Consider the following 23,588-nt stretch of genomic DNA (forward strand, 5'->3'; position numbering starts at 1 on the left):
TCATGTTATTCCTCAGAGTTTGTGGCAACACATGCAAGACAAATTATTAACTTCTCTTCAGACAAAACTGAAAAGTACTGATTGCAGTAGCCAGGAATAGTGGCCTAAGTAAAATAATTCTTTAATAATATTGAGTGTGGTTTGAAGTGGCTTGAGTTTTGGTAAAGAGAAAACCAAGCAGGCCAGGCCAGCGCTCAGCCCACTACATTGGGAGAGAAATAAACAAAGACAATTGCTTTCAGTTGGCCAATTGTACCATTTTGTGTTTTATTGACTGTTCTGATCAAGATTGCTTCCAAGATCAAAACATTCAGATCATTCCTTTTTTTGCACATGTCAGCATCAATATTTTGGAAGAACCTGAATTGTTCTATGAATGCACAGGTTTAGTAGAAAGACATTTTGATGATCACAGATACAAAAGACCCTGTTTCTATACACTTGAGACACACTAGATAAAGAAAATGCTCAATAAATTACTTCTGCTAAAAACCAAAGTTTCTAAGTTAATATAAAATAAGAAGAAATTAATTCTTCTTCTTCAATTCTATTTACCTTCAGTATTAAGTAGATCCATGTCTACTCCATACACTTTGAATTTTAGGTATTATTTGTTTTTAAGTGAGAAAAGAAAGGCATACCTAAATACCCACATTTACCACATTTTGAATGTGAGACTTATAGTATAAAGAGAAACAACTTGCCTGAAACTCCATACCTATGCTTTCAGCAATTCTTAATATTTCATTATAGTTCATGGAGTATAAGTTGGCTTAATTTTTGTTAACACTGCATGAATATTTTGACAAGAGTTCATCCACTTAGCCAAAATTGGAAACAGCTAAGTATTAACATGGTATAGTACCGGACCTACACACAGTGAACTAGTTTAAAGGGGGAAAAAACGCCTAAGTGAGATTTGCAAAGGCAAATTCGATCAGGATAAGGAAAGAATGCAACTATTGTAACAGTATCCTGCTAGAAGCAGTGAAGCACTTTAAACAAGTTTTACTTACACAGCATTTCTTCTCCTCCTTTGAAATATGTTCTAAAATAAGCTTCACAATTAACATATTGTATACACTTTGCAAGGTTTTCAAAGATCAGGAGCTGTTTCTGGAAAGACTCACTCTGATTTGGCAAATAATTAGAGCACACATTACACCAAGGTGCATTAAATGTTTGACATCTGTGAAGGTACAGAAACGTGTACTTACACACAGCTTCAATAAACAAAATGAAGTCAGATATAATTTTAAATGAGGGCAAGAAAGAAAAAGGAAAAAAGAGAGCAAGGGAAAGGACAAGAAGTCTAAACGGCAGAAAACATTACAACAGCCAAGTGGAGACAAATGAGATATTATAGCTGGGGTGCAGTCACAGGACTCTGTGTAACTCTGTTACAGCTGAACACCAAGAGCTTCTGGTGAAACTAGTTCTGTGTGTGACTTTAGGAAAAGTATAAAGAAGCATATTCAAAAGACAACGAGCACAAAGAAAACACAGTCATGACTATTGACAATAGCGAATTCTGTACCAAATGTGTGAACGGGACATGAGTGAGGCAAAATAGAATCAGCCCCCCTTTGCCTGGGATTTTTGTAGTGACACAAGCCAAGCAATTTAAACAGAAAATGTCTGTCTGTGCTAGGAAAGAAAGACATAAAATACTACAAAAACAAACTGCTTTCCTCATGGAAGAATGGTAACTTTGGACAACATTTGGCACCACAAGTTCAAAGGGCTATTTCATCTGCATTGTAAGTACAGACCCAGAGATTTTACAGTATTCCTGTCTCCATGCTATTGTTTCCTGTGCCATTAATGACATTTAAATTATAGAGCTGCTGCAGCCATGTAGTCAAAACACCACATCACCCGATGAGACACTGTATTATAATGTCAGAGTGTCTGTGTTTTAGCTGTGCTTTCATATACTCTACTTCTCTTCAATCACCCTTTTTCTCTGCCAAAGAATAGATACAAGAGACAAGTCTATCTTTAGCACCACAAAAATTTCTTACTCGGGCAGCTGCAACACTTCATTCATCACATATCCGAGTCTCCTGTTTATAGCAATGAAATTTTTAGATGTACAAGTAGTACAGAGGCGAAAAGGGAGATTTTAAAATTAAAATGCAGGACATCGCTAGGGAGTCATAAATTATATGCTTCAAAGCAAACCAATTTCTAAACTACATCAGGTGGGATTTCTTGTTTCTTTTGGGTTATTTTGAGTATTAGGTATTTTTTGTATTTACTTTCAGTAAAGTATTTCATATTTACTGAAATACCGTTTCCCAGAACCATAATACTGTATGTATTGACCTTTACATACAGTTATTCACAATGACAAATATTGATTAAGCAACAAATAATTCTTTGACAGTATCTTAAAAGAAAATATATTGGCATTTCTAAACAATTACATGACTAAACCTGAAACATTTATTTTTCTATATTATGCTACTAAAAAGATAAACTGGTCATAACAAGTTACTAAAGAGCGAGGTATTCAGAATTTTATCTAGCATTTAAAACTTTTTTCAATCTCAAAAGCCTCAAGCAAGCTATTTCAAGGTCACAAAACTCCTGGGGGAGGGACATCTGCTCCTATAAGCTGGTCTGCTGCATGTAGGCCTCAAATGGACAACTCCACCTAAGATGAAAGATTTATGTATGGAACAATCTTCAAGATTCCATGATTTCCTAATTTCTGCATGTGCAATTCATCATTTCAAGCACTCAGACTCTCAAAGTAGTCACATTAAGAAAAAAAAATCACATTATTAAGTTAGTCAGCTAATTTTATTCTGTATTGGCTCATTTTTAATGTCACATACAAAATGACAGTGATTTTTGATTATTAAAAGCCATAGTCTCAATCAGAAAAGCTAAATACCAGGAATTCATTGAAACTTTTGTGCATGTTCTAAACTTGCCAAGAACATCTAGGGCAACTAAATATACTTAACAGTTCAACTAAACTTTTAAAATTGTTTCCACTGAGCAGGTGAAGACAAAAATCAGCCTACAATTTTCTTTTGAAATCTTGAAATTATTCTACTTTTTTCTAAATGAAAAAAAGCTTTAAGTATCTTAGTGGCTTAGCTTCTTTATGGCTTTGTTTTTCCCTCCATGGCCATGTGATTTATCTCCTCCCACACTCCATTTTGTACGTCATCCCAAGTTAAAATGATTTGGCATTGGACAGAGGACTATGGAAACATGACAAAACTCCAGCCAGCTTTTCACTCTTCCTTTGTCACAGTCAAACCACAGCAAAAGGCCACCACACTGTGGGCACTGGAGAAAGTCATGCACACACAGGAAGATCCCAAATGTTTGGGATTTTTTTCAGTTTTTTGTCAGTAGTCAAAAGGATTTATTTATGATTCCTGACCTTTAGAACAGAAAGTCAGTATCATTCAGAATACAGAAGTTCTTCTCAAATAGCTGACAAACATTTAAAAGTAAATCTACTTTAAAGTCTTCTGCTTTCTAACTATCAACAGAAGGGTCTCTTATGCAGTTAAAACTTATCAATCCATACACAGCATGACTAAAATTAGAGATGCTCTGGAAGTAAATGAGGTTGGAAGGAACCTCAGTCTCTCACCTAGTCCAGTGTGCTACTCAAATCAGAGAAAACCTGCCATTAACTCTGGCAACTTGTCCAAATTTGAAGTATCAGCAAGAGAGAAGATCCCAGTCTTCCCTCACATGTCAGTAATAATGCAAGGTAAAATTTTATATATTTATTTGATTTTAAATGTACATGTAAGCTTATATTAGCCAATGACTGAATTGGAAGAAATGCACATTTTAGCTGTAACATTTAACTACTCCTTGTGACATATATGCTCCTTTGTGAAAAGGAACAGCTGTGGTACATCAGATACTACCCATGGTAACTACTGCTAAATGCACTCAATTTAGACTTAACTACTAGATAGTGGTGTTCTAGGTGACTTGATATGAGCACTGAATCTTGATATGGACAAGCCTTTGCAGATGCTTTTAGTTTTTGAATCATTGTAATCTGACCATATTTATCGATGTCCCCCTAATATTTAATTTCTTATCAATTAATGTCATTCCCTACAACTGCTTTAAAGGCTCTAAAGGAGTTGTTGGAGTCAGCCCGAACTAGATTCATTCCAAGTACTGATGGTTTCTTCTGACAATTCAAACAGAAAATCCTCCTTGCACAGAAGTCATCATCCTTTCCTAAACTCAGCTTTAGAAGTCAGCACAAAGATTTTCCATTTAACTTCACAAAGAGGAAAGTAAAGTAACATCAGGCCTTTTTCAAAACTACTTTGAAGATACACTGTTTAGCCCAGAGCTAGCCCTAGAACAACTCCCAGTTTATAAGTGGATGTGACAGTCTCCCCCAAAAGAATCTATTAAAAGATACTCAGTTTGAATTCTCAATAACTGGAGATCATCTGCATAGATTTTGCCTCCTTTAGTTGATTCAGTAAACTTGATCTCTGACCTTTAAATAAGGGTTAAAATACCAGATATTCTCTTCAGATATCTTCTTGAAAAGATGCAGTATTGCCTGACAAACATTTTGTTCATACTCAAAATCAGCTGGCTGTAACTTGTGTTTCAGGAGTAGAATGACAGACATTACTTGGGAAAAAGTAAAATGCCTTTTACTCTACCCAGTGCTCCAAACTGAGATACCAGGTCCATTTTTAAACTTACTGATATGTCCTATTGATGAGGCAACACGAAATTCACTGACAGAATAGGAAAGGGACTGCATTTGAACACAAACCAAAGTGAAAATTATCAGTACCCTCTGCATTCCTGCTTACAAATCACAAGTCTCACGATAGACTACATATTTCTAAGATTGTCAGGGATATTCATGGTTGAATGCATTCCATTTTACACCTTGTTATAAGTTTTTCATATCTTTTTCCTTTTAAATCAAGGGAAAACACCATTTTATTACTCAATTTATGATGCATGATAAAGAAATGAGTGTACTACTTTTCCAATACACGCATTCTTCAGTATTTGTATAGAACAAGAAAAAATGAAATGTTTAGTTCAGTATATTTTCTAGCAGATATTATTGGTGGAGTGCTGATAGAAATAAGCCTTTAGAAAAATTAATACAAAAATATTTTGGTTTTCTTCTCAACTGCATAGAAATTTTTTGCTCTGTGAAGTCCAGCAAACAAAAATACTTGACACTGTAAAATCCTTTCCCACTCTTGACCATCAGAGAAGTCTATTGCATGGTGTCTCAAAGGCCCTCTTTTATTCACACATGTTTACACTCAGTCATGTTCTTGTTGACCAAATTTTGAATTTCCTGATAAAATATTTCTGTGTATTCATGAGTTGCAAATTTTTCAGCCATTTTCCTGGTTCCTCCAGATAAATTCCTTCAACTACATCTTACGATTTCAACTTGCATACAATGATAGCACAACTGTCTGGAATACTTAATTTCTACAGACAAAATCCAGCTACACATATTTAAATCATTTCCTTGCATAGTGAAGAAGCAACCACCTGTATTCAGGGACATATGATGGGACTGAAGGGGACACAAGGTGGAAACTTCCTCCTGTCCACACTCTTCACTGCTCACCATCACTCAAATGTGTATGGCTGTAGAGAAACTTGCAGCAGGCCTACCATATCTATGATTTTAAAATACTGCTTTAGATTTAATGATATGAAAATCAAATAAATTTGAGTAAGATTTAAGCTACCCCACTAGAAAGAGTTTGCATATCAGTTCAATAATTAATTACTTTCTAAATCAGATTATTAGATACCCTCTGGAGTGGAACATGAATTCGCATAATCTGGGAACTGTTTTGCTGGGCTCATCCACACACCTCTTTTTAAGCTGCAGGTTTCAACAAACATTTTAAATCACATACCTGGCAGATGAAATATTATCAGTTTTCATTATTATTAAATGCCTATGTTTGATTTGAAGAAATATGGACAGAATACTTGAAGAGCAAAGAAACCAAAACCAACTCCAAAAGGAGACTTTCCAAACCCACCGAAACATCAATGCCTTCATTCAGTCCTGAAAAAATCCCTCTATCACCTAATATAGCAAAAGCTTTCTGATCATAGTTTTCCCAAACATAAGAAAAGCAGTAAACTACGTAAATACAGTACGATGAAAATGTCAAATTTAAACAGAATCACACGTGAAGATCCACAAAAATTTTGACAAGAAATGATATAAATAGTGCACTGAATTATCTTCAGTTTATAATTACCAACTAGTCATAAACCACAGACACATAACCCCTTGCAATGCAATTGCCCAGCTGCCACAGTTCACTACAGAAAGAGAGCTCCCAAGGCTATTATTTCCCTTTTTCCAGTGCATTTTTGCAACATATTTTTTTGGTTTTATCTTTGGAGTCCAGCTGGAAGCATGCTTCTGCTGCCAGCTGGTTTTCCCCTATCAACTCCCTCTCTCATGAAGGGGAAATGCAGAACAGCAGTGCAGTGGTGGGAGAAGCAGGAAAGGGGAAAAATACAATCAGAAACAGTAGTTCTACCAGTGCTATGTATTAAGCAGCATCTTTTCAGTCATAGTAACTCTTCAAATGCACCTCATCATGAGCTATTACACGCCACACCTCTCACAAGAATAGGCATGTTTGCAATGTTTCTGTATTCTCATTTTACACAAGAAACCTTTGTTCTCCTTGTCTCAAAGCAACGAATGAAAAATCAAACGAAAGTCAGCAAGATTCATACTACAGCACATTTGTACACGTAGTTTTTCCAAGTATGCCCAAAAGGCATTTAGAGAAGAGTAACTAAATTAATTTCAATTACCTGATCTTCTGAACAATAAACAAAAATCAGCATAAAGTTTCAGTAATAAAGCAGTCAAATAGGAGTAAGAAAGCTCAAAACTCAGTTCACTACTCTCAAAGTCAATTTAAAAGGAAAATACTTAGGAAATCCCCACCTGAAAAGGAAAGCACTCCTTTATTAGACCAACTCAAGTTGACAGACACAGTAGCAGAAAACTGCATAGCACTTTTTAAAGTTCAGCTTTGCAGGTAGGACAGGCTACAACTCTCTTACACTGAAGGTAAATCATAGCACCCAAAGTAAAGGTTATCAAAGGAGAAAATCTGCCTTAAGGGTATACTATGGTATACTGCTAGGTATACTAATAGGTATACTATGCTCCCACTAATAATTCTTTATATTAATAATCTTCTAAAAAGAAATTTCTCCAAGAGTCATTTTCCAACATTTAGCTCCAAAAAGGAGCTTGTAAGATATAACAAGCCTTCTGTTTTTGTCTGTCTTGTCGACAGAGTAATAAACCCCACAGTTTGCTACATATAATTGTTATTTTCTTTTATATTCTCAGGTTTACCTTTCAGTGTAAGATTAGGCAAAAAGTTAACTTGCATTCTAAAAATTCTTTTCAGACCCTCAAATTCATATGCTATGTAATGTTATGCAAATTTATATGCTATAATGTTTCAGCTATCAAAGTCATAGGCATAAATACTTGATTCATATTTCTAGAATTAGCAGTTGAAGCTAAGATTTTGATAATGGAAACAGATTTTGGGTCTCTGGTTTACCTGCTAAACCTCTTCCTGGGAAACTGTGGAGTTGGAGAAAACACATCCTGCATGCAGATTTCTTGGCTGTGCAGTGTCACACATCACCCAGGAGCTGTCACTTCAGCAGAAGGAGCAATATCAACTTAGGCCTGTGAGGAAAGCAGAACACCCAGCAAAGAATACATTAGCTTCTTAGTTAAGGACAAGAGGAGTCAACCATAACCCACAGTCATTGCAGCCATTTCCTAATTAGAAGGCAAAGAAGAGTACTGAGAATGGGTTAGAGTAACCAAAGGTCTGAACTTACAGTTCAGCTAAACGCTGCTGTTATCTTCCAAGCATTGATACCCAAAATACCCATAGAGATTTATATCTAGGCAATACACAGGAACTAGGCCTTTTATATCTAGGCAATGCCTAAGGAACTGCACACACAAAAAGACTCTCAGAAGTCTGCAAGTTGAAGATAGTCCTCCTAAACTATATAGGAGGATAGTGAGAGCCACAGGCCTAGAACTGCAGCCTTTAAACTTTTGCTGGCCTCACAACAATATGGCCAGAAACTCCCTCCTGGAATTTGGTCTTGAAAACATTCCTCTGCCAACTGACAAAGGAGCAGGTACTTGTACTGCCTCTCTCTGAAGAAACCACTTACCCACCCTAGGGCACAGACCTAGGATTTCAAACCTAAACCCATCCCCAGCTACAGCAAGATATTGTGACTGAGGGACGCTCCCAAATGTTTCCTCAAGAAGCAAAGAAAAATTTAAACATTGATTTGGCAATACAGAATACACCTGGTAATCGAGATGCCATCTTCCCTCATGTTTAGGATTTGCTCTGATGCCTGCTCAGAGGAGCAGAAAGCAGAGGGAAAGGGAACTGCACACAGTCCTGTGCAAGACACGCTGAAGTGAGGTCAGCAGGGCACTTCTGCACAGGGGGTGCAGCTCCAGCCTGGCCCTAGCAACAGAGAAGTTGGCAGATAGTTTGTGGCCAGTGGCTTTGGGCTCCTCCATGGTGAGACAAGCACTGAATGGGCCATTTTGAGAATTCAGATATTTTGGTACTGTGTAATTAAGCACCTTAACCCAGCTGTGGAACACATTTAACAGAAATACAGTGGCTTGATCAGTCTTACACTAGGCTAATTTTGTTATGATTGTTTTAAATGCCTACTAAAAATTATCTGCATATTTTAAGTGTGATTGAAAAATTAATTCTATTTCTTCTTATACAAACAAATGGCTCTTAGCATTTTTAGAAAGGTCCCTGGATTCTATAAAAACTGGAAATGCCATGAAGATACATTCACATTATGAAAAAAATTGTTTGCACATTTACCATCAGCATTACTTTTTCAGAGTTTAATTTTAATATTACATCATTTCAATTCTCAGCATGGCAACTGTGCACAAACATCACCTGGGTGCTGAATGCTGGGGGTAGTTGAGCCGCTTTACAGGAACTCTGCTGGGTGGTGTTCTGTGCATGTGCAAGGCAGTGTGACATTGGTGCTTAGACCTGACCACAAGCAAACCAGTTATTTAAACCAGAGGAATTTGTAAATTCACAGAGCTAAAGGTCTGGCAAGTGAAGAACTAAATGACAAATACCACATCAACAGAGCATAAAAGCATTCTGTATAATAGAAGGTACCCACACTTTGAGACCAGAGACCAGTTTAACTCCTTAACCACGCAGGATGGCAAAACATTTGTTACATAACAGCAACTTCACATGGCATTTTTACATCCTGCCATCTTTTCACTGAAGAACGGAAGATTAGACTTCTACTGACTCTGAGAGACGGGGAATAGAGCCAGCAGCAATATTTAGCACAGAGTGACTGATTTCTGGCACCATCTAGCTTCTCTGCAACAGGAATCTGGCAGCCTGGAAGGTGCTTTTCAAAGACACTGATTGAATAATTGATACTAGTGCTATACAAAGGCTCAAGAAAGCACAAGAAAGAATAAGAAATAAAGTAGTTTTGGGGCTTAAGACCTACTCTCTCTTTTTTTCTCCCAATAAAGGTCGTGAGGTAAAAATCCTGGGCAGATTACCAAAGCAAAGAGAACACAGACTCTGTTCATCATTCAGCTTTGACTATGCAATTCTGCCACATATCTATAATATATATGAAAGTATTGGACACAAAGAAGCCATAATGCAAGCAAGACTATTAATTGTTCATTTTCATGAGACATAGTATAATCAGAAAAGAACAGATTTGTTTTGACCAGTGGAACTATTACTAATTCCACTCAGGAACTGCAAAATTCCAAGGATTATTTCTGACCATAAAGATAGTGGGTTTATACTCCTTCATTGCACTTAAGGGGTTTTGGACACTAGAAACTTCATCTGCAGCCACCAGTTCTGTATGGAGAGCTGCTGACCATTTAAGAAAAGCAGCCATGTTTTGTGCTGAACATTAACATTCATTAACTGATGAGATATACAGCTTTTGGATGCTTGTGCTCTGCAAAATTTTGCAGAAACATATTTCCTTGTCAGGATGAGGACATGTTTACAGACTCACATTGGTAAACCAGAAAGGAAGACAAATAAGTTTGGTTTATATCCTCAGTAGAGGAAGAAATTGCAGAGAAAAAGGAGGGGGGGAAAAAAATCGTTCTGGACTATACCAGACAATCAAGCACAGTCTCTCCAATTCAGAACTTTTTTCCAATTCCCACAGTGGAATTTTCTTTCCATTTGCCTGAAATCACCTGTAATGTGCTTCAGGAGCTAATCCCTACACATTTTTTACTCGGCCCAGGCCCAATAAAAGCAAGGATTCTCAAATGCATTACAAACCCAACCCACTTTCTCACTTCGTCTTTTCAACTGCATGTGACCACAGCTACTGAAAATAGAAAATTAGCTACATTTACACACAAGTAATACATAGGAGTCTCCTAGATGGAAAAAATGGAACATAGTTACATGCTTTTTCCTATGATCCACTTAAAGTAATATTTCTCTCCCTCAGGGTCATAATGTATTCAGTTAAGGCAGTTTCTCAGTAAAGAGGTCGAGGACTATTCTGCACTTGATTCATTTATGATCAGCTCTGGTTTTGTGATAACATCCAATAACTAAAGTGTAAATGCAAGGGAGGCATAGTTGTCTATGTATTTTAATGTATTTCAAAGGTGTTTTATTTAAAGAAGAGTCTTACATTCTCTTCTCCCTAGATATGCAGTTTTTTTAGACTCCACATTTTCCACTCCTTTTGGTCATACTAAGAAGGATCATATATTTTCCATGACATAGGGACATGTGATGGCTGAAGATTAGTAAGTCAGTATTTGGTGTGGCATGAATAAGAGTATCCAAGTGGGAAGGAATTTCAAGATTTAGATCTAAGAACTAAAATGCACCAAGTCTGAACCACAGGCAGAAGTCTTAACAAAAATTGGAAACAACCCTTGAAGTCAGCACCCGTTACTTGAAGACACTTTTTACTCTCTGAACAGTTACAGATCAAAATGAAAGAGCAAGCAAAGCAAAGTGAGGTAATGAGAGCAAAGCAGAGAACATGTTCATAGAGGGGAAAGGGAAATTGAGACATCTGTCATTAACATCTGACTTGGGTGTCTCTTAATGGGTTTATATTCAGTTCTTTGTTATGCAACTAGAATTACTACAACGAATGAGTTTTCATATCTCGGAATATTCTGTGTTAGAAGACACCCACAGGGATCAAGTCCCACTTGAGTGAACAACCCATAGGGAAGTGGACCCACAGCCTTGGTGTTGGCACCATGCTCTCACCAAGTCCAGAACTAAAGTATCTTGGGCTACTGCGTGGTGTTCACCTGAGAGACAAACTCCAAGGAACTTATCACCAAGATTTCAGTGATATTCTTACACAGTCTTCAGTGATGCACAAAAGAAAAGCACTGGGATTTTCAGCAGCAATTCCCCTGAGTGTCAAGAATTGAGAAGTTTTTTAATCCCTTGGTCCTTTTGAAATTCTCTGCATGCAATTTCAGGGTAATATATTGTTTCAAAAAGCCTGGTAGAAAATTCTCTAGAAAGCAAAAGGTGGGATCCCTGATATGTACACATGAAAACCTCTGTTTCCTGCATTCTCATGTACCAAAACGTTGCAAATTAGAAAAAAGTCAAACCCATAGCTATCAGAATGTACTGCATTTATGTAAATATTTGCAGAAAACGCATTATAATTATATTGGATTACCTGCATAAAGAGCTGAATGACATTCTAATCTTGACATTCAGGTACCCAAAATAAGTGCTTAAGGATTGGAAAGAAGGCAAAGAACAGAGGAGACAGTAAAAGTGCTAAAAGCATTATAGAAACCTTTATATTTTATATTCAGGTAGAGTTTGTCATGAGCAGCCCACTCCCTTTTTGCACTGAATAATTCCCAGCATTTTCATATCACATCTCAGATACACATACCAAAGACAACTTTCTAATCTTGTGTGTTTAGAGAAAAGGAAGAGGAGAGCAAAAAATACCAATAAACCTTCCCTTTCCCCCTTGTCCTCACCTTACTGGCCAATACTTCTTGCTTTTATCTAACACCTGAAGAATTCTCTTCCTAGAAAGAGGAGAAGACTGAAAGGAGGTGACTGACTTGTATGTGCACCCTATTGTACTTTTATTTTATAATTTAAAATTGATATTTTATATATATTTCTGCAATAACAGCAAAAATTGCAGTTCTAGACAAAAATGTGTCTAGGGTCTGCTACTTCTACTGGCTTGTTGAATGAATTTTGTATTAGAGAGGGATCTAGATCTCAGAAATAATTTGTCTTCAAGTTCCTCCAGTTTTTACCTCAGAAGTATGGTGAATAACTAAATATTTCAGCTGTTTGTTCTCCCTCCTCACCTCACTGTATTTGACATTAGATTAGCAGTGCTGTGCACACCATGTGACAACAATAATACTAAGCTCAAGACAGGACCTCATGTGCAAAGAAAAAAAAACAAATCTACATTTCACAAGAAAATTAAGTTCCAGAAACATGAGATTGCTTATATCCTTTCTTTGGTCATATTCTACCCTTCCTTCCATCCTATTCACTAATTTATTTCTTCCTCAGTCTCATACTCCATCTCCCAAGCCTTCAGTGACAGCTTTGGAACCTTAAACCAGTCTCAATCGATAGGTTGAGGTCAGCTGTCAGAGCCATGGGATCAGAAAGATCAGAACACATTTATCCAAAGTCCAAGTGCAGTGCCCTATTCAGACAGCTGTGCTGCCTGCTAGTTATCAGGTGGAATTGAAAACAAAAGTTATATTAAAAGACAGCAGGATCATTATTTCTCCTTTCTGCCCCACCTCCTCAAGTGCCTGAGGTCATTTTCCACAACAAAAAATGAAAGCCCTTCTTAAAAGGAAAGTGTTTTTGTGCTAAACAGCAGTGGTTAATTTCTTGCAACTAATTAGTTATTCAAGTGAAAGTATAATGATCCTCCAACGTGATTGAAAGTGCTTCAACTGAGTTTCCTGCTAACAGCATACCTCTAGAAAAGATGCAATAAATCAGCAGGGTTATGGAAATCTTTAAACAAAAGCAAGTCTATGACAGGAACCCATTAAAGATATAGCCATGTAATATTTATGCACCAGCTGACTTGTGCTTTTAACCCAGCACTTTCAGCTATAGCTTTTTAGCACCTGGGTTGTATTCAGTAAAAATGAAATTCACCCTATCTGTTAAGAGCCACCACAATGTCTCTGCTTTAGGTGTTCAGAGTATAGAGTTACCATAGGGCTTAAGGGATGGAACTTCCCTCCAAATGGAATTTTACCCAGATATTTCTGAAGAAAAATACAAATAGAACACCTTTGAACAGCACAGAAAATGTAATCTGTGAGCCTCAAGCTCCCTGATAACCTTTAGCAAGAGAAGAGACAACACTGGTTTATAAATCCAGGGAGGTACTGATGGAGAAACAAAACTCCTCAGAATAGCTGATATCCCCTATGATCTTTCAGATTGGGATCTGTGATTAGGAGTGGTTACTGGGATGGTGATAGGGGATCTCTTGAGACTTGAACAGAAAATCCTGACTCTGTAAAATGCCATGCATTTGCTCCTAAACCTACTAATTCATTACAGGGTTTGTATTTAAATGCATTGGGTACTGCAGAAAAGCAAGACCCTGTGGTAGAAAAATGCATTTTGACAATGTTTGAGGCTTCTGGGTGATACAGATGCACTGATCAGTTTAAATCTCTAAAACAAAGAGATATTTCACTTTTTTTTTCACATTAAACTGTCTGCATATGTGCTTGCATGTATTTTTAGGCGACATATAAGTGCACAGGAAGCAAAGAGAATGGTTTAATTTATTAACTTATTTGGCTGTACATGTTTTCCCTCATCCATTCACTCATTTACTTCATTGTCATCTCAGTGTTCCCACAGTTTTAAAAGACAGAATTTGGATTCACAAACCAATCTGAGTTGAGGAGTCAAATACAATTTCCTGGCCTACCTTTCCTTGCTGCAGCAAAAAAGGAAAGCCTTGCTGCTGTGAGGTTGGAAAAGGGAGACTTCAGGGAAAGCTGTAGTAACTGCAGTTTATTTGGGACTCTGGGAGGTGGGGATTGAAGGACAGAGGAAAGGAAACCAGACATCATTCCCCCTTCCCACTGAAATCAACTTAGTCTTCGTGATTGGTTTTTGGACCAATGACCACTTTCAACTCACACCTTCTGTTGGAGAAATAAATTAGGAGTCCAGCTTTATTTTGTCAATAGAAAGTTTAAAGTGGTCACTGGAACACAAAGCTTTTCAAAGGGTTGCTGAGCTCAACAAGGACAAGAAGGAGGATGTTGAGAAAGCCACAAAAACACAGGCAGATTACAAACCATTAAAGGCCATGCTGTTTTTAATAATAAAGATAAGGCCTTTAGAACAGTTCTGGTAATTTCTATTTATTGTGGGCTATTTTTCTGTATAAAAATATGTATCACTTAAAAAAACCCTCTGGCAGAGCAGGAAGAGGTATTTTGTGTTTGTGTGTGTCAGTCTTGATAAAAAAGAGCAACCAGAAAATAGTAAACTAACTAGGCATTTGCTCCCTGACTACATGGGATTATGCTTCACATTTGTGCTCTAAATCATTGGATCCTGTACAAGTAATTGTACTGCAATGGGTTTTGCTATGCTAAATATTTAAACTGTGTGCCCAGTGCTTCAAAGTCTGAGCTTATTCTGTGTTCAGAGCTTTTTAGAGTTGAGTCAATAGCATATTTGTTTTGAATGGCTGCTCCTAGATAACAGTAACAAAAATCCAAAACTTGTTTACATCATTTATCATGCCTAAGAGCTTAGCTTGAGACATTAAAAAAGCCACACAACAAGCAAGCAGAAAAATGCAATCCTTTAGAATAGTCTCTACTGGTGAAAAGAAGTTACACCATAAAGCAAAAAGAATGTTTTGCTAACTCTGGACCAAGAATTGCTTTGTTTTTAAACTGGAGCAACGACTGGCTGGAAAGTCTTCAAGGAACTTCCTCTTCTCCCTGAAGATAGTCATGAGCTTTTCTAGTGCCCCAGACTTCATATTTTAGCGATTGCAAGGATTGTGGGTCCTAAGCAGAAGCCCTTGTTCATCAGAGTGTGCAAAATGTCAAAAATGTCAGAGTCACAAAGAGTCAAAACAAAGCAAATCAGGCAATTTCATCAATGCTAGGAAAACTGTTCCCATCTGAGCAGTACCTTCAGCTCTAACAGGCAGTTACATCAGTTGTGCAGCAAATGCCCCTGGTCTATTTTCTTAACTTGTATTGCTACCTTAAGAACAAGGCTTCACCAGCATTTACGCAGACACTCATGGAGTGTTCTACACATTCTCAAATTGCATTTGTGGTCTAAATTCTGTGAAGTGTGGTGATATTTTTGGGAACAAAGATTAAGCATAATTTCTCATCTGTTTCAAATTACACATGAAAAATACAGAGGATGTTAATAACAAATAGATTTACATGCAGAAATTTCATTTAAAAAAAAAATGCAGAAATGCCAAAAAACAATTGCAGCAAAGGAAATAATGCAACCAGGCAACGATTTACCATCCTCACATTATCAGAATCACAGTTCTAATTAGAATCCAGTTAGAATCCAGTGCAGGGTAACAGAACAGTATTTGAAAAAATGAGTCTTTCATATCTCTGTGCTACCTTGAGAGCTCCTGATACCTACTCTGGAAGCAGACAGAACTCAAAAAGGTGCCTCTTTTCCAGTGAAGACGTGACTTCCCCTCCAAGGGCCTGGGGCACTGTGCCCCAAATGCTAATAGCTCGAGCTGTGCAATAGCCCTATATTGTTTATATAGCACTTCACATGTTCAAAGCACTATGAGATATCAGCCATCACTACACTTTTATGAGGCTGTAAGTATTACCCACTAAACATCAGGGTTCAAATGACTTGCTCTTGATCAAAAGAAACTTTGTGCAGCAGGACCATAATTATTTGAATTTGGTAAATCTCGCAGACCATTCCTATGGCAACACAGAATGAAGAGGGGGATGGGATATTAAAGCCAATTGCTATTGCACTCTGCTCTGGCAGTGACATGGACACGTGGAGGATCTCTTAAGCAAACCTACACTCACAGCACTTTTTATAGAAAATTCTAGAAAATTATTTAAAAATCAGGAGCAAAAATTAAACAAAAGGTTTTGAAAGCCCCAAGCATGTTTTTTAAAATGTATCTATTTCACATATTCACTGTGAAGAACATAAAAGACAACATGCAAACAGTACTGAAGTACTCCAAAAATCCTAAAAGGATGTTCTGAATTCATTCTGAAGCAATTTGGGAATTTTTATACCAAGAAGATTAGTAGGCAGCTTAAAAGCAAGTCCATTTTCTGCAGAAAAAGAACTACAGTCTTATGTCTTATGGTTGACTACAGAAGGACTCAACATTTTAAAATATAGACTGTTTTTGCTCTCCATTTTTATACATATGTTCTTCCCATGAAAATTTAACTATGCTGACATTTATCTCGCTAGTCTCAAAGTATCAAGTCTCTTCTCCTGAAAAAGGATACAAACACAAAAGGAAATGTTGAAAAACAACCGATGTATCCACAGTACACATGACAACCAAATAAAGGCGACATAAATGCTAAACAGGATAGATGCTGAAGGTTCTACTCTTTACAAGTGAAATCACTTTATCCAAAATTCCTAACACTGAGAGTGAAGACAGAATAAGAAGATTCTGATCTCCTCTGCCTTTCCATCCTGTGCCCATCCTGTAGAATTATTGTAGATTTACAATATTGTCTTTCCCCCTCTCACATTTTGCCTCATACACAGCTCTAGTTTCCACACCTACAATATGTTTTCAGAGCACAGCTTCACAGTTACTGGCCTTAGAACCTTGCCTGCAGAATCACGTGGGAAATAGATCATATTAATAAGACAAAAATATAGATCACTACATGCAGTCAGATTCATCAAGTAAGAAAAGGATGCCTGTTTAAATCTTTCAGTGGAAGGGGGAGGGAAAGAAATTATCTTCAAAGACAGCAATGAGTGCAGAAGGAATTACTAACGTAACCTTTTGTGTTTTAGCCAGGCTCATCCTGTAGCTATGAATGTTTACCCTTTATCTTACAACTTTTGCTTGGCATTTTTCAGGTACAGGCCACACAGAACTAACTCTATGCCAGACTATGCTTGCAATTTCTACTGTTTTGACTAACGTTGCCTGAAAAGTTAAATTACTGAAATATTGGCTGAAATAATAAAGTTTAACATCAATAGGTGAGCATTACTTCATGGACATTAATGTTAGAACCAGTTACCATATTCCATCTACTGATCTAAAGAACAGATGTTTGCGTATGATTTATGGACACTGAAATAGGTGCATATCTTCCATAAATAGTAATGTGTGCCAGTAACAAAGAGTGGAGAATTGTGATCCAAAAGAGGGAAATTGCAGGCAGTATTAGAATTTATGTACCAATTTCTTGGCTTTAAATAAAATGCAAATCTCATAGAGCCAGGGCCTGCATCCTGTATGCTGGAAAAGTGCTTACAATTTCAAACAGGACTAACAACATGAAGTAATAAATTGCAGTTGGGCTCAAAAGGGCAGATATAAAAGTCTGCTTTAGAACATGAGTGCAACTATGGTTTGTTAAATAAGAGTAACAATTTATATTGATTGAGACACAATAAATCCAAACAGTAAGCAAAAAGCCAATATTACTGTGTGTACTTTCACATTACATTTGGACTTGGAAGTTTCTTTAGTATCAAGATTTAATAAAATACTAATCAGGTAAAATTCTAATGGGCAAAGCATAGTCTTGAGCGCTGCAATTAAATTATTTTTGGAAGCGCAATCAAATATTTGATTGAACTAATATCACTGATGCTCCTCACATTTGTTCTGTTCCTAAATTAGCTTGGCTAATCAGTATCCCACCTCATAGCCTGTGTTGCAAACATGTAATATTAGCTGATGGGTTTCATTTCAAGAGCACAGTCAATTTTTTGACAGCAAACTTACTCAAAAACTTAGTCAAAGCCTACAAACACATGAAGCAGCATGTTAGGAGATATCACAGTTCCTGGGCCTTCAGAACTCTAATTAAAGACAGAGTGAACTTCAGGTCACTCTGTGACTGTTATGCATGTCAAACAAGTTTTGATCTAGCTTAAAAACTAGTTTTGTGGACAATATTTCACCTCAAAGTGTCTTCTGTTTTTCCACCTTGTTATTCTATGAGGAATGTACAAAAAAGCAGCCTTGTAGAATGCAGAATTTAAACAAGGCAAATCACAGTTTTTTTACTTCTGTCTCAGGCTGGCATGCATTAGTGCTTCAAGATGTTATGCAGCTGCTACTTTTCCCCAGAGATGGCTGTACTCCAGTAAATGGTGAAATACTCCTCAAACTTTTACTTTTTTTCTTTTTCCCCCAGCAGAGGGTAACAGAGGTGCTTCCATAGGTCTAAGCCAATGTGAAAAGATGACAACTGTGTGATTGGATTTCTTGAAAAATATTAGCCTTAGATTTACTGCATCAGTAATTAGGAGCTGATGCTACACTCTTAACACACGGTAGAAACTGCAGTTAGTGTCTGTAGAATACAGCGAGTCTTAGATTACAGTGATTGTTATTTGATTCTGTTCTTGCAGTTTTTAAGATCACAGATGAAACAAATACCTTTTGTTGTCTTGATAGCTGCACAGATTTTTTATTTCAGCATATAACTCGAAGTCATCTAAGAACAAATTGAATTTCTAATAACTACAGTCAACTGGATTTAATTCCTTTCAGTGGAAGCAGAGCCGTGTCAATACTTACTGAGATTTAGTATTACTGCTGATTTATTGAAAGTAAAATGTCAATACAACATGAAAATCTGTCATTTTAGAAAGGTTTAATAAAAAAGATGAACACAACACAAAAAATTGAAAATAAAAGAACTAATAACTTATCATTCTAATTCACTTTTTTCCAGATGAGCGTCCGGTGTCAGCTGGTTCAACGCAGATGCCACTGACATCAATGGAGCTGTGTCAGTAAGAATCTGACCCCAAGTGTGCTGCTGCCAATTTTAGACCCTGCCACTAGAATTCACTTTTACAAAGCAATTAAAAAAACACATCCACACCTGCATTTCTTCCTGTCCCCAAGTGTATAACTGGAAGTCTGTTGACAGACTGTGGGAGAGGGCAAGTGGAAGGTGGAAGTAGCCAACAACTGCATCCATGAGATAACTTTGCAGTATCAGTATAAGCACTGTTCTGTTGTCTTCCTTTTATACAAACAAATATTTGGCTTCAAAACGTTTTAACTCCACCTTCCGCTAACAAACAATTCCATGTCAGCAAAAGAAAAATGATGCTGTAAGCCACACAGAGTATCTACCTTAAAAGTTTGTTAACATGGTATTTTAACCAGTATACAAGCTGGATAGACTGCTTTAATGCACCATTAGAAAAAGTACTTAAAGCTACAAGGGCCCCAAGGCTGAGTTCAGTGTCTTCACCTAAGTATTTGTTCCTCAGCAATCCGCCTGCTGTAGCAGCAGTAAGATTGGTAACAGTTCTAAGGCAGTTGTTTGAAGTGGCCTGCAAGCCAGACTTCTATCTGGATGATATCTTTCATATCTCATCTAGCCATTGCGTGGGCAAGAGAGGAAGAAGAAAGGAAAAGGTGGGGCAATAAGCAGGGCAGAGAAGTACTCGACAGCTCCACCATATCTAAGCAGGGAGAGGGAGCTTTTGCCTCATTTTTACAAAAGGCAGTTGTTAAATGAGTGCATTGTATAACAGCTGCCCAGTATTAACCAGTACAATAAAGCTAGAATGTTGGTCTTTTGATTCAACATAGCAAGGTCAAAATGGAAAAGGTAATTAATTAGATCTGAAGATGCAGTTCACATAGTATTGAAGTAATTGTCTATTTGTGCAACACAACAACCATATCTTCAATTTAGGTCAGGCCATCAAGAGGAAAAGGACTGAAGACTGAAGATGAGATGCTCTACTTCACACAGTTGCCCTCTGGAAGGACTTGCAAAGGCAGTCACTTAAATTAAGTACAGGTCATCAGAGAAGATATCTAATCTATTCCTAAGACAAGCAGCTCTAGCAGCCCAAATCCCTATGGCCTTTGCAGCGACACGATGAACTACTTCCTCATGTTCCTCTGTCAATTCACGTTAGGTTCCAGTTTTTTTTAAAGCGATATTTCATGTACATCATGACCCTATTGCTCAAAGCAAGGAAAGTGCTTTGGTTTATTTATGACCTACTAACCTTAAATTAAAAAAAAAAATACATCCAATCTGAATGTTCACATAAGCCTGCAGATCTGAAATAAAATTTAAAATAAAGCTGGCATTTGTAACAGCTAGCTAAGCCTGGTAAGGGATTTTAAAAAAAAAAAATGAAAACCAGATGAAAGAAGATGAAAGCATATTTACCCTGCATAACCTTCACACATCAGGAATCAGGACTGGAACCCAGAAATACCTTTTGTACTTAGAAGTTTCAGCCTATTTCAGAGGCTAGGTGACCAATGAAATACTGAGGTTTTTCATGATGGGGGGTGGGGAGGCAATAAGAACAACCTGTGAAAGTAATTCCTTGTAAGCTGTAATCTACCCGGCCACAAGCTCTACACAGCTCCTCTCCTTCCCCTGCACCCCTTCCCAATTGCCAGATATCAGCCAGGCAAGCCCCCATACAGACATACGAAGTGACAGACAGAAGCAGAGAATGAGGGCATAGGAACGAGTACTGAAAGTAATTACATACAGAAAACAAGCTAATAATGGGGCAGATCTTAAACATGAGCAACCCCAAACTCTAAAGTTAATTTATTTGGCTAGAACAATGTTGAACGGATCACATGCACATAAGACTAAGTTGGAGAGCCTTATTCTCTCATCATCTGTGCCAATGTGCAGAGGTCTTCTCCTAACATCCATGGAAATAAACCTTTGAAATTTCAGTACAAATAAATGGAGAAATAAAAGTAATCAAAAATAAAGTATTGGCAGCAAATATCCTGTGTTGCTGTATTGGAAAAGAAAGGTGGGCTGCCAGATTTAATTAAAATCTATTTGATTTAGCTATATTCATAATCACAGTGACCTTCATGAAAAAACACATCTAATCTACCATAAAGAAAAAAATTAGCTTATTCTATTCTTGTCTTGTTCTCCACTAGGCTATATTAATGACTTTCTTTTAGTTAGATGGAAAATACAGTTATGTTAAATGATGTAATAAATACCTCTAAAGGCAGAGTAACTAGTTGAAACAAAGTTAAGACAAAGCCCTTGTCACAGTGTTTGTTTACAACATAGGCTCGGGCAGCACACTGATTTACTCAGGGTTCCCTTCACACAAGTACAGGCAAAACCATAAACATTTATAAATCTTATAAATAACAACAGACAGATGAGAGAGGGGGCATTTTTAAGCAAAGGATAAGGTAAACAAACAAACAGCAATTCATATAAGTGAATGAATCAGTCACAATTTCAGCACAGTTAAGAGCAGACCTAGCAAAAAAGAATTCTGATAAGCTGAGCTTCAAGAACTCTGCTCCCAAATGAAAATAAGGTAAAATTTCTGGATTACCATGTTTTGCCTTATCCAGCCTCTAAAACCCTTCTACAACACAAAAACTACAACCTTATTTTTTAAAAAAATATTATTTATTTTTTACTATAATTAGGACAATTGAGTTGAAAAGCTCAGAAGATTAGGAAAAAGTGCTGCATTACTGTGGAAATTGTTAAGAGTAAGGACTTTACTATGTGATGATCAGCTATATGTGCACAGCATGCTGACACATTCTAAAAAATGAAAATAAATATAGGTCAAGCCTTGATATATGCTCACCTTTTTTCCTCATGGAAACTACAAGAACAGGTTCTGCATGTGTGAAAACTTGTAAGGAAAAAAGACCTTCTGTCTCCAAGTTATTTTTTGAAAAATTAAGTCTTCTTTAAAGGAAATTTATTTTTCATCAATCCTGAACAAGTTTTAATCCAATTGAATCATATCAATGGAAGAAATTTTGCTAAATTGAGCAATCTCTAATTGGCAACACTAATTTGTAAAACTCTTAGCCAGCTCTGTTCATTTATGGGATCTCATGTTTTGTTTCACTGTGAAATTCAGTCTTGTGAAATAACAGACAACATTAATCCACTTGTGCCTGGATCTCTAACCTTTATTTTTAAAGCCTGAATAACTGAAACATATTTTCTTTTCATAGAAAGAAGTCTGGGAAGCTGCCAGATCCCTGCAGAAAAGGCTGAAAGATGATGGGCAGAGAAGGGTGTTGGTGTCGGTAAGGCAAAAATGATTGAAGTTGCATCATCTGTATGACTAAATTCACTGTGTGAATTTTGATTTTCCCCCCTACTTTCAGACATTTGAGGATGCAGTCAAGTCAATGGAGTTCTGTTGTAGTGGTTGCTTCAGTGAACATTCAACGCTGTCGGTGAGTTTGGAATTAAAGTGAAAACCATCGACCGTTGATTGTACCCTCCAGCTAACCATCCTCCTCCTTACTTCATGCTTTCAGGCCTTAACACCGAAGATAGCAACCTAACCATCACATGATGTTTCTCCCTCACCCTGCCAAGCTTTACAAAAAGGTCACAATCAACATTCATTGCTGTCGGTGGGTTTAACTATGTGGACAAGCTCACTGAACAATGAATGCAACTGTGGCCCCACATTGTACAGTTGCTGTTGAGAGGAGCAGCAGCTCTGAAGGCAATAGTGAGAAGCAAACACTTCTTATAAGCTACGCTTTTCTGGTCAGAAAAATAGTTGTGGGTATCCACTTTTTGCTTGGTTTTGAGTGTGTTGAACTTAGCTGGCTAGAAAAGCAAGTCCACTGTCTTTTTCTGGGGTATTGTACTCACAGGGTTCAGTACCACTGAAAATGTGAAAATTCTTATTTAGTATGTATGCAGAAAAAATAACAGGACAGGTTGCTCTGTATATCCACTCCTAAGGACTCTGACATAAGAAGAAAGAATATTTAATTGCCATTTAACTAGGCATTGTTGAAGAGTTCAAACATTTATTCTATATTTGTCATGACAAATACAGCTGGGAACAAATGGGATTTAAGAGTTACAGATAAAAATGTTACATCAAAAGATATTCATTTTACATGAAACTGATTTTAAGAAGACAAATACTACTGCATTTGTTCTTTTTAGGGATCTGAAAGATGACAGACAAATTTATATCCAGAAATAATAATGGAAAAGCAGTTAAATTGTAGAGCTACTGTAAACTGAGTGCCTATGTCATGCTCTGAATTTCTCAATAAGAAAATAAAGTGCGAATAAGCCCACAGTTGTGTCCTTATTCCTTTATAACTCTTTATAACATTTCTCACCTCACACAACCATCCAAGGTAAGTTCAGCCTTGAGATTCAGTGCAACTCAAATACTCTGCAGCAGGAATTGCTTACAAAATCA

General features: G+C 37.1%; 1 long non-coding RNA gene across 12 annotated transcripts in view; it reads left to right on the forward strand.

Annotated features, from left to right (window-relative positions):
• The window catches only part of LOC116999969, a 61,673-nt gene extending 38,213 nt beyond the window's left edge, over positions 1-23,460 (forward strand). Inside the window, exons 4-6 of one of the 12 annotated variants that reach the window (XR_004418678.2) lie at positions 19,085-19,145; positions 22,363-22,437; positions 22,519-23,460. This is a non-coding gene — a long non-coding RNA (uncharacterized LOC116999969). Of the gene's footprint in view, positions 1-1,651 lie in introns of all 12 variants that reach the window. The other 11 variants (XR_004418667.2, XR_004418671.2, XR_004418670.2 and 8 more) reach the window with 11 other exon arrangements.
• Positions 23,461-23,588: the final 128 nt, after the last annotated feature.

Source organism: Catharus ustulatus, chromosome 9, assembly GCF_009819885.2.
Source record: "Catharus ustulatus isolate bCatUst1 chromosome 9, bCatUst1.pri.v2, whole genome shotgun sequence".
NCBI lineage: Eukaryota > Metazoa > Chordata > Aves > Passeriformes > Turdidae > Catharus > Catharus ustulatus.